Source organism: Dipodomys ordii, unplaced genomic scaffold (genome assembly GCF_000151885.1).
Source record: "Dipodomys ordii isolate 6190 unplaced genomic scaffold, Dord_2.0 Scaffold17, whole genome shotgun sequence".
Lineage (NCBI taxonomy): Eukaryota > Metazoa > Chordata > Mammalia > Rodentia > Heteromyidae > Dipodomys > Dipodomys ordii.
The window spans coordinates 16,668,135-16,678,120 of NW_012267233.1; the positions used below are offsets into that span (position 1 = coordinate 16,668,135).

Here is a 9,986-nt window from a genome sequence, read left to right on the forward strand (position 1 = left end):
CCAGTTGAACTCAATGTGAAATTTTGAAATGATAAACTCAGCTTTGTGCATGGTCCTTAAAAAACAAACTGTTTAAATAGGGTTACAGGTGGACCCATTACAACGATGAGATGTACAAGATGTTATGTCGAAAAATGAACTTTACAACTTTGGCGGGGTGGGAGTGTGGGGGGGTGATAGTGGTAGGGGTGTGGGGGGGCTGGGGATAGAGGGGGAAGGGATGGTATGGGGAAACAAAGGAGGAGGCAACAATGCTTGATAAGAAATGTACTTGCTATCTTGCCCATGTAATTGTAACCCCCTCTGTATGGTATTTTCACAATAATAATAATAATAAATACCAATGTGATCCTCTATTCTTCCTCTTGTTTATTACTCTTGTTTGTCAAGTGAAATCGAATGCTGTTTCTAAGTAACAGTTTCATTTTGGAACAAATTTCATGAACATTTATAGGAAAACAAAAATATCTAACAAAATCCCAGTAAATTAAAATACAAAATGTCTGAAAGTCAATAGAAATTATGAAAAAATATCGGGTTAATCATAAAAGACACAAGAGTTCTGAAGATGACACCTTCATTCATCTCTAAGTGTCTAAAACAAAACATCAGATATATGGATGCAGAGAGAAATAGGCAATGTGGAGAAGCAGGGAAGTAAAATTGTAATTATTGACACAAGCCAGGGGAATTCATGAAATATTGAATTAGATCTGTGAAAGAGATATTGACCCCAAATCCTAGGAGCTAGTCAACAGAATAGGCAATGCAAAGTCTCCTTTTAAACATTATGCTCTAAGCAAAATAGAAAAAGAAGGCCTTGGCAAACTCCATAGGTTCACCACCTGCAAAAGTCTAGTTTAAGATTTGTCCTCAATGGACAAATGCTTTGAGAAAATGTGGTATATATACACAATGGAATTTCACTCACTCATCAGAAAGAATGATATTGTAGCATTAGTAAGGAAGTGGAAAGACTTGGAAAAAATTGAATTAAGTGAAGTAAGTCAGATCCAGAGAAACAAAGCTTGCATGGATTCCTTACTTTTGGTAGCTAGAATGTGCCTATAAACCTTAATTTTGTAGAAAATGTCGTACTCAGTCCAACAAAATAAGCACCAGGAAATGGGTAGTTGCAAGATGGGTGGGTGGGAGAAGGAGAAATGAATGAAGAAGGGGAAGGGCAGAGAACCCAGTCAAGAACTTATGGTATATACCACAAAATTAAGACAAGTAGGGAAAGGACCAAGGCAGGTTAGAATGGTGAAGGGGAGACACTGATCAAGAGGCATTATACTCATAAGCTGCTTTGTTAAATGGCACTTCTGTACAACTACTTAAAGATAATACAAAGTTGGGGCTGGGAAGGTGGCTCAGTGGTAGAGTGCTTGCCTTGCATGCATGAGGCCCTGGGTTCAATTCCTCAGCACCACATAAGCGGAAAAAAGCTGGAAGTAGGGTTGTGGGGCTCAAGTGGTAGAGCGCTAGCCTTGAGCTGAAGAGTTGAGGGACAGCTTCCAGGCCCAGAGTTCAGGCCCCAGGACCAGAAAAAAAAAGAATGTTATGAACAATTTTGTCAATGAATCTGACAACTTATCCATATATACATTCTTTTAAATATACAAACAACTAAAGATCACTCAAGATGTAGGTAACCTGAATAACTCTAATCCATTTTTGAAATTGGATTTATAAGAAGACTTTTCCATTAAAAACTTGGCTTTAATGACTTCATGGATTATTTCTATCCAAGAATTAAGAAAAATCTCTTGGTATATGGTTAGCATATCTCCGCCATTAAAATAAATCTTGGTTCTACTAGCTATCAGAAACTGGGGAAGTGTCTAAGTGTAGCCCATCTTGAGGTCCAATCTGTTGGTCTTGGTTGTGGCTGTTCCTTTTTACAATGGGTACTAATTAGGGTGAATAAATGAATGGTGTGTGAACATCCTCCACAGAAATAAGAGCCAGGCCCACCAGAAAAGCCAGAGCAACAGTCCAGAAGCTAGAACCCAAAAGCTATGGGCTGGACAATGTGCTAGCTCCAGCTTCATTTTCATGTGGCAAGTAGGGTCAGAGCTCCCAGTCTGAATCAGTTTCGGGAAGGATTAGGAGCCAGACAGCAACCATGATAATGAAAAGGGAAAGGAAAAATTGTCATGATTTATAGCGGACATAAATGTGGAGAAGATAAAATAGTATTTGAAGAAAAGCTTAGTAAGATTATTAAAAAAATGAAATAGAAACTCAAATGTCAATATGAACTTTTTCCATCATGCCCATTCACTGCTGGGGTCAGATTAGCTCTTCCACCTAAACTACTGGATAATGTACATAGGGAAAGATATTTTAGTTATCTGATAAGATTCTGCACATGACTGAACTGATTCTTGAGAAAAGAGAAATATTTGATATAAATCCCATGTTCATGGCAGCTCTCTTTCTGGGACCAATTTTGTGATGGAGAGAGAGGAAGAGAGAAGGAGAGAGGGACCCAGTAACGCACATCAACACTGCTAGATCTTGAAGACACAATAAGTGGGTTTTCACCAGTCTTTGTCTGTGCATTTTTTAATTTTATGAAAGACTATGGAAGGCTTATTAATATGAATTATTAGAAAAGTTAAAAGATGATTAAAAAAACATGAGTGCTTTCCCAGGGCTGAAAGATCAAATTCCAGACCAGAGAGAGCAAAGAAAACACAGAAATCTGTCTTCCATTGAACTGAGGCATTGCAACTATCAGGATTGAGGTGCAAGGACTACATTCTAGAATAAGCTGACTCGGAATCTAATATTAACAAACACTCAAACTGATCTTTGATCAGACAGGGAAACAGAGTTTGCAATTCCAGTGCAGCAAGTAGAGCCTTGGGAAATACCTTAGTATGGCCATAAATTTTTTCTAACAGATCATAATATCAAAAAAATGCAAGGTCATGGGACATAACTGACTTGCTGCTAGGAACTGTTTTAGAAGAATGTAATTGAGTCCCCATAGCACATACTTCACAATGTCCAGTTGTGTAGTTTGGATATAGTTTGTCCCCCAAGGCCTGATTTGTTAGAGGCTTGGTTTTCACTTTGGTAATATAGACTACTAGTTAGGACAAACTTATTTCAAAAGGGTATGTTCATAATAAGAAATTCAGTGGAAGACCCACACATGTGCTGGTCTCACCTTTTTCCTTCACAGCAGATTCTTCCATACCAACATGTAGAATTCTAGAAATACAAATATATACCTAAAACATCTGGGGCTATGGAGGAACCTACAGCTATGTTTATTTCAGTGATTACCCATTTATATGAATACATTTACTTAAGCATATAATATTTTATATACATGTGAGAATATTTAAACAAATGCATTTGCTTCACTTACTCAAATATGTATTTGAAAAAGGATTCAACTAAAGACATCACTTTCCTTTAAGTCTACAGTACTTATTTATATACTATAGGTATTAATATACAATCATAACTTTCTTATTAGGCTAAAACAAAATACTCTAAAAATGATTAAAGAAAGTGGGGATCGTGACTCATTCAAATAAAGAAAAATTTTTTTTTATGGAGCATAGAGAGCAAACTTTCAGAAGCTTTTGAAATTCAGTAGGATAAGAAAACAAAACCATTTGTAATTGGAATGTTTCTTCAATTGCACCAATTTTACCAAAATATGGCAGGATTTAAATTGAATTCCAAAGCATGTGTACAGAGATCTTTTTGTTGTTTCTTAGTGCTACTGAACCTAATAAGAGAAATTAATTCTTGATTTTGGCTGAATAAGTAAATAAAAGTTTCATTCTTTTACAGGCATGCCCATGAAAACCTGGGTAAGAGTATTAGTATAATGTTATTTAATTCTAACTTTATTTCTGAGAGACAAATTGCAGACCATAAAACGATTTAGGAAGACAGAAAATAAAACTATATTTTGGCTTCAATTTCTGACCATGATATCCTGAGGGATTCCAGGGAACTTTCTTTGTCTATTTATACTTGTCTTGGTTTTTTTTGTATATTGTTTTCTTTCTTATAAGCTTTTAAATAAGGATAAATAAGTGAAGCCAAAGAAAGGTGACATACTTCATGAATAGGAAAATTAACTGAAAGTGAAATAATTTCAGAAAGAAATTTAAAACTCACTTTACCATAGTATACAACTAACAGCTGGAGACACTGATTTGTTGAACAATTTAAATAAATGTCACCTCTTCTAATCTGTTTCATTGTTAACAGGCTGTGGAAAATAATATTACTCAATTTTTTTTTCTTTTTTAAGGTTTAAGAAGGGATTGTGTAGAAAGCAGTTAGTTAGCAGATGCATTCCAAATAATAGCTTCTTAATATTTCATTCTCATTGATTAGATGTGAAAACTAAGTACTAGAAATATACCCGAACAGTTTATTTTTCACCAATCACCTTTCTTTAATTGATGAATCTCTTCTTAAAAGTTATATAAAGCTTTTTTCTAGTTTCCTTTACTTTTTACTCATATTTTGCTCCTTAAATCAAAGACACATATTTTATGTAGGGCTATTTATCTGTGTGTGTATACGGTGTGTGTGTGTTAGGTGGGACGATAACTTTTTGTTTATCTTTGGGAAACACATCGCCATCCTTGCACACAATTTCTTCAGCTTCCTGATGAGTTTACCTGAGGCCTCCCAGACCACGAACCCGTTCAGAGGCGGGAGAGAGATCAGCCAATCACAGCGCGGACTGAGGCCTCCTCCACGCCCCCTATCCTAGCCACGCCCCCTTCCGTACGGGCCTTCAGGAGTCAGGGTGTCCGCGGCCGACTCGTCCCGCCCCTGCCTCTGAGTGACAGGACCGTGGACAGCAACATTTCCCGCGGGACACGAAGTTTGTCGGCCTCCGCCTTGGCTCAGCTGAGGTGTGTGTTTCCGGCGAGGGCGAGGAGGCTGGGGTTCTCTTTCCCAGAAAGCTCGGGGTCCGGGACCGAAAATGGGCGCACCTCCTTAAGCGAACCTCCCAAGCGTCCCGGAGCGGAGCGTTCCGCCCCCGGGAGCGGTGCTCGGGCGGGCTGGGGGCGAGGGTCACCCCGCCAGAGGAAGCTGGCGCTTAGGGAAAGAACAGGGAAGATAATCAGTCGCTGAGGACCCTCTCTCCGGGCGACCCCGGTGCTTGGAGCGGGCGTGAAGGTTCGCCGAGGGTGGGCGTGGTACTCGTGGTTGCTAAGGAACGCGCAGGTCCCGCCCTGCCAGCGTGTCAGGGGTCCTGGAAGCGTTAGCCCCGCCCACTCCCCCCCCAGCCTTCCCGGGGGCCTGGGATTCGCTCCCTGCGCTGTCACTTAAGTTATGGCCCTTGGTCCTGTAGTTCCCTTGCAGGCCTCCCTTTGGTGTAATTTTTTGTTGTTGTTGTTCTTCCTTCTTAATTTTTGTTCCTATATTAGTGATCTTGCAGAGAAGTGTGGTAGTGATAGTGGAGCTGGATACTTTGCTTTGTGATTTGGTACATTCTTGAACAAGCCTCAAGATTTGGCTGTCCATGTAGATGAATAAGAAAAAGGATCTCAGAGAAATTCTCTTCTTGGAGTTCTTTATCTCACTGATGACAGCCACAAAGACCTCAATGAACTTCCTCAGAAAGTTGAGGGATTTCATTATACTGTAAAAGGCCCAATACATAGAGCCAAATGTGTAAACGATTGTTCCTCCTTTCCCCCTTTTCTTCATTGAATCCATATTTAATGGTCAGCTGTGAGGTGCCCACACAGATAACCATTTCAGATGCCTTCTCTCTTTGGACCCTGTAGGGCTCAACAGAACAAACATTCCAGATTAAAACAACAAAAGGACTAAACATCTGTTTTTACTTCCTGGTGCCAGGTTCAGTGTAAATCATCAGGAAGGAAGCTTGTGCAGCTTGTTAACAGTGAGAATTGCATTGGTATACGAGTCGGGAAGCTGGCAGGGTTAGTTGTACTTGGGGAAGAGCCCTTCTGTTTTTTTTCTGTAATGTGGCAATACTCTGCCCTTCCTTCCTAAAAAGGAGGAAATTAATCGATTTGAAAATATAGTTACAATTGTGATCTGCACAGATGCAAAATATTATTGATTATGCTTTTAACCTTAACTTTCTGTGTATAGGATCTGAATTTGTTTTTACATGTCATTCAACTGTTAAATATTTCCATTTTTTTCTTATTTTATCTTTAAGTTGTTTAGAAATCAGGAAGAAGCTTTTTTTTTTTTTTTGGGTCCGGTCGTGGGGCCTGAACTCTGGGCCTGGGTGCTGTCCCTCAGCTCTTCAGCTCAAGGCTAGCGCTCTACCACTTGAGCCACCGCGCCACTTCCGGCTTTTTTCTTTTTGCTTATGTGGTGCTGAGGAATCGAACCCACGGCCTTGAGCATGCAAGGCAAGAGCTCTACCACTGAGCCACCTTCCCAGCCCCTCAGGAAGAAGCTTTATCCACCTATTTATTACTCATCCAGAATTGATAATGCTTAGATAATGCCAAAAATGTCTTCCAGGGCACTACTTTTTGTCCCTTAATATTGTTACAGGTGTGCTAAGATCTGTTTCAAATTCTTGTCTTGAGTCCTGATCAAGGAGCTGATGAGAGAGACAAGGAATGCATTTGCAAAATTTATTCAGAAGCAAGAATATGTTAAGTGACAGTAGCTCTAGTTGGGAACTTAAGAGCACTCTGGTTTAGGCTAGTTCTTTTTTTCTCTAGGAATACTTTTAGGACATTCCCTATTGGCAGTGATTAAGATAATTAGGGATTTTTTAAAGTAGTTGTACAAAAAGGTTTCCCTTCAACATGTCAGTTAGAGTACAGTGCATCTTGATCATTGTCTGTCTGTCTTTTCCATCTCTCCCAACCTCATCTGCCAGTTGCCTCTTTCCATTTTCACATGTATACATTTACTATTATGACTGCATTTTCCCACCTTTCCTCTGTGTGTCTCCCCTCCCCCTCTCCCCCAACAACATGTCTTCCAGTTTTCTGATATTCATTATGTTAAACTGTTATTCAAAGGAGTTACATCATTGGAATTCTCCCCTGTGTAGACCATAGTTTAGTTATTATCTTTGTGTATATGTTTTCACATATATATTTTTATAATTTAAATCTAGCTTCCACATATGAAGAAAAGCATGTCTTCTTTGTCTGCCTGAGTCTTAGCACTATATTTTCCAGGCCCATCCATTACCCTACAGATGGTATAATATTATTTTTTCTGATAAATAAGTAAAATTTGCACACATATACACATACATACTTTCTCTGTCTCTGTCTCTGTCTCTGTTTCTGTGTGTGTCTCTATTACACACACACATACACATATACACACACACCACATTTTCAATCCATTATAGAACATCTGGGCTGTTTCTGTTTCTTGGCTATGGTGAATAGTACAGCAATGAACATGATTATGCAAGTATCTTTACTGTACCCGGAGTTGTGATCTTTTGGATAAGTACCTAAGAGCAGCATTGCAGGATCAGAGGGTAGTTCTGTGTTTAGTTTTCTGAGAAATCTGAAAACTGCCTTCTGTAGTGGTTGCACTGGTTTCCATTCCCACCAACCCATGTATAGGGTTCCCTTATCCCCATATTCCAAACAGCGCCGGAGATAGAAATCCTGAAAATAAATGGTCAGACTGAGGGCCAAGAGAGGAGTTAACAATGTAGAGAGCTTCACAAGCAGAATAATATTAATATGGAATGCTGGCAGAGTTTCTGGGTTTGAAGACAGAATAAATATAATAGAAGAAGAAAACATACAAAAAAATCCAAGGATTATGAAAAGAGTTTGAAAGAACTTTAGGACTCCAGTTAAGGTTTAATTCAAATCATGCTATGATTGCTCATTTCCAGGTTTTTAATAAGCTGCATGAGATATAAGTAATATTCATGATCTGTTAAATAAGAAAATGCCTAAAAGTGTGGTTAAGGTCATGGTTTAATACTCTACATGCTTTGGAAACCAGTTAGAAATGGTCATCTCCTTTTATCCTCTGCAACTGCAGACAGTCATAAGAACTGGGCAGACAACCACAAAAGGGACATTGTAGGCATTTTTGGTCCCTCCAGGGATAACTCACTTTATACCTGTCCTATATTCCCAGCTTTTTTCTGTCTTGTATTCCCCAGTTCCCTATATCGATATCAACTAGTATTTTTCTCAAGTATGTGTGTGTGTGTGTGTGTGTGTGTGTGTGTGTGTGTGTGTGTGTATGTATATATAGTCTGAAAGGATTGGAAACAGTAATTACAAATCCAGTGATGACTAAACTTTTTCATGTAATATACTGCTTTCAGAAGTATATGGCTATCCCTTAGAAAAAGGAAACATTTGGATTATAAATGACGCTGAATTAAGACTCCTTGTTTTCCTTTTATTTCTTTAAGAATAAGAGTCTTTCCCTATGTTTTACTCTTCATGGGTAAAGAAATAGGTATTTTCTTTCTGTCTTGAGTTTGTAAACAGAGTTTGCATCATCAACTTTGTTACTAACAAGTTGGATGTATTTTTAGATAGGAAGCCAAAATGAATACTAGTACTTAGTACGCTGTTTCCAGTCCCTTTTCCAGAGCCGCCTAGATTTTATTCCAGCAGAAATAGTACTTGGTCTCTGGACCAAGGATTTCAACCACTTGTTTCTTCTTTTGGGAAGTTGGATATCAAGGTGGGATCTGAGGCCATGAATGTTATCTCAGTGCACCAGCTTATGATTGAGTGATAATTCTGAGTTACTTGGAATCTGTGAGAATGTTTTAAAATTAAAATAATGTCTTTATAAAAACTGTTCTTGGATTTGAGAACTCTGAAGCCCAAGGATTCTCACAAATGAGTGATAAAGGTGATGAAGATTTTTTTCTCTCACTTCAGGGCCACAAAGCTCCTATTGAGAAGCATTGCTGCAGTCGAGAAATTGCTTCATGAAGAAGCATTGAAATTAAGCCAGATTTCCTTTAGTATTTGTTCACATTTTTTTGTATCAGTAGATTTTCTCCAACTGTGAAGGTCTTAAAATATAGAACATAGAGTGAGAAAATAATTCTCTTAAGCAGGCATCACCTAGCTACTTGGGTAAGATAATTAGAAAGACCATGTTTGAGCCAACATAGAAAAAATTAGTGAGACCCTATTTAAATAATTAAATCAGGCTTGGTAGTATATATCAATAATTCCAACTATTCAGGAGGCATAGGTAGGAGGATTGAAGCCTGAGGCCAACTCCAGGTAAAACTGTGAGACCACATACAAAGAACAATTAGAAAACTAAGAAAGGGATGTGTCTTTAGTGGTAGAACATTTACTTAGCAAGCTCAAGTACCTGAGTTCAAACCCAGTACCATCAACAAGAAAAAGGAAAGGATATAATTTAAAATATCCTTTCACCATGACTGAAATGACAGTGATAGATATTTTTAAATAATACTTGATGCTTTCAAGAAAATATTTCTTTTTGGTTGGTAATGGAGCTTGAACTCATGGCCTGGGTGTTGTCCTAGCTGGCATTCTACCACTTTGAGCCACAGCCCCACATCCAGGTTTTCTGGTGGCTAATTTGAATTAAGAGTATCTTCAGCTTTCCTGCCTGTGCTGACTTTGAACCATGATCCTCAAGTCTCAGCCCCCTGAATAGCTAGGATTACAGGCATAAGCCACCAGCGCCTGGCTTTCAAGAAACTTTTTAGCCATAATGAAGCTCTGAGTTTAAACCTCAGACTATACAATACACTATTTAAAGTTCTAAAGATGGGCCAGAATAGAACAGAAAATCTGAAAGAAAAATAATAAGCAAATATATAATAGGAAATAAAATTCTTCTTAAGCTGAAAATACTCATGAATGAAAAGAAAATCTTTTTTTTTAAATTTTTATTTTATTTGTGAACATACTGTACAGAGGAGTTACAATTACATGGGCAGGATAATTCGTACATTTCTTACCAAGCATTGCAGCCTCTTCCTTTGTTTACCCTTCACATCCCTT

The 9,986-nt window shown here is 38.4% G+C and overlaps 1 protein-coding gene across 4 annotated transcripts in view; it reads left to right on the forward strand.

The window, feature by feature from the left end:
• The first annotated feature begins 4,802 nt into the window (after window positions 1-4,802).
• The window catches only part of Triqk (triple QxxK/R motif containing), a 71,058-nt gene continuing 65,874 nt past the window's right edge, over window positions 4,803-9,986 (forward strand). For all 4 annotated transcript variants that reach the window (XM_013012378.1, XM_013012379.1, XM_013012381.1 and 1 more), the window contains exon 1: window positions 4,803-4,904. The gene's annotated coding sequence lies outside the window, so the exon portion shown is untranslated. The remainder of the gene's footprint in view (window positions 4,905-9,986) is intronic.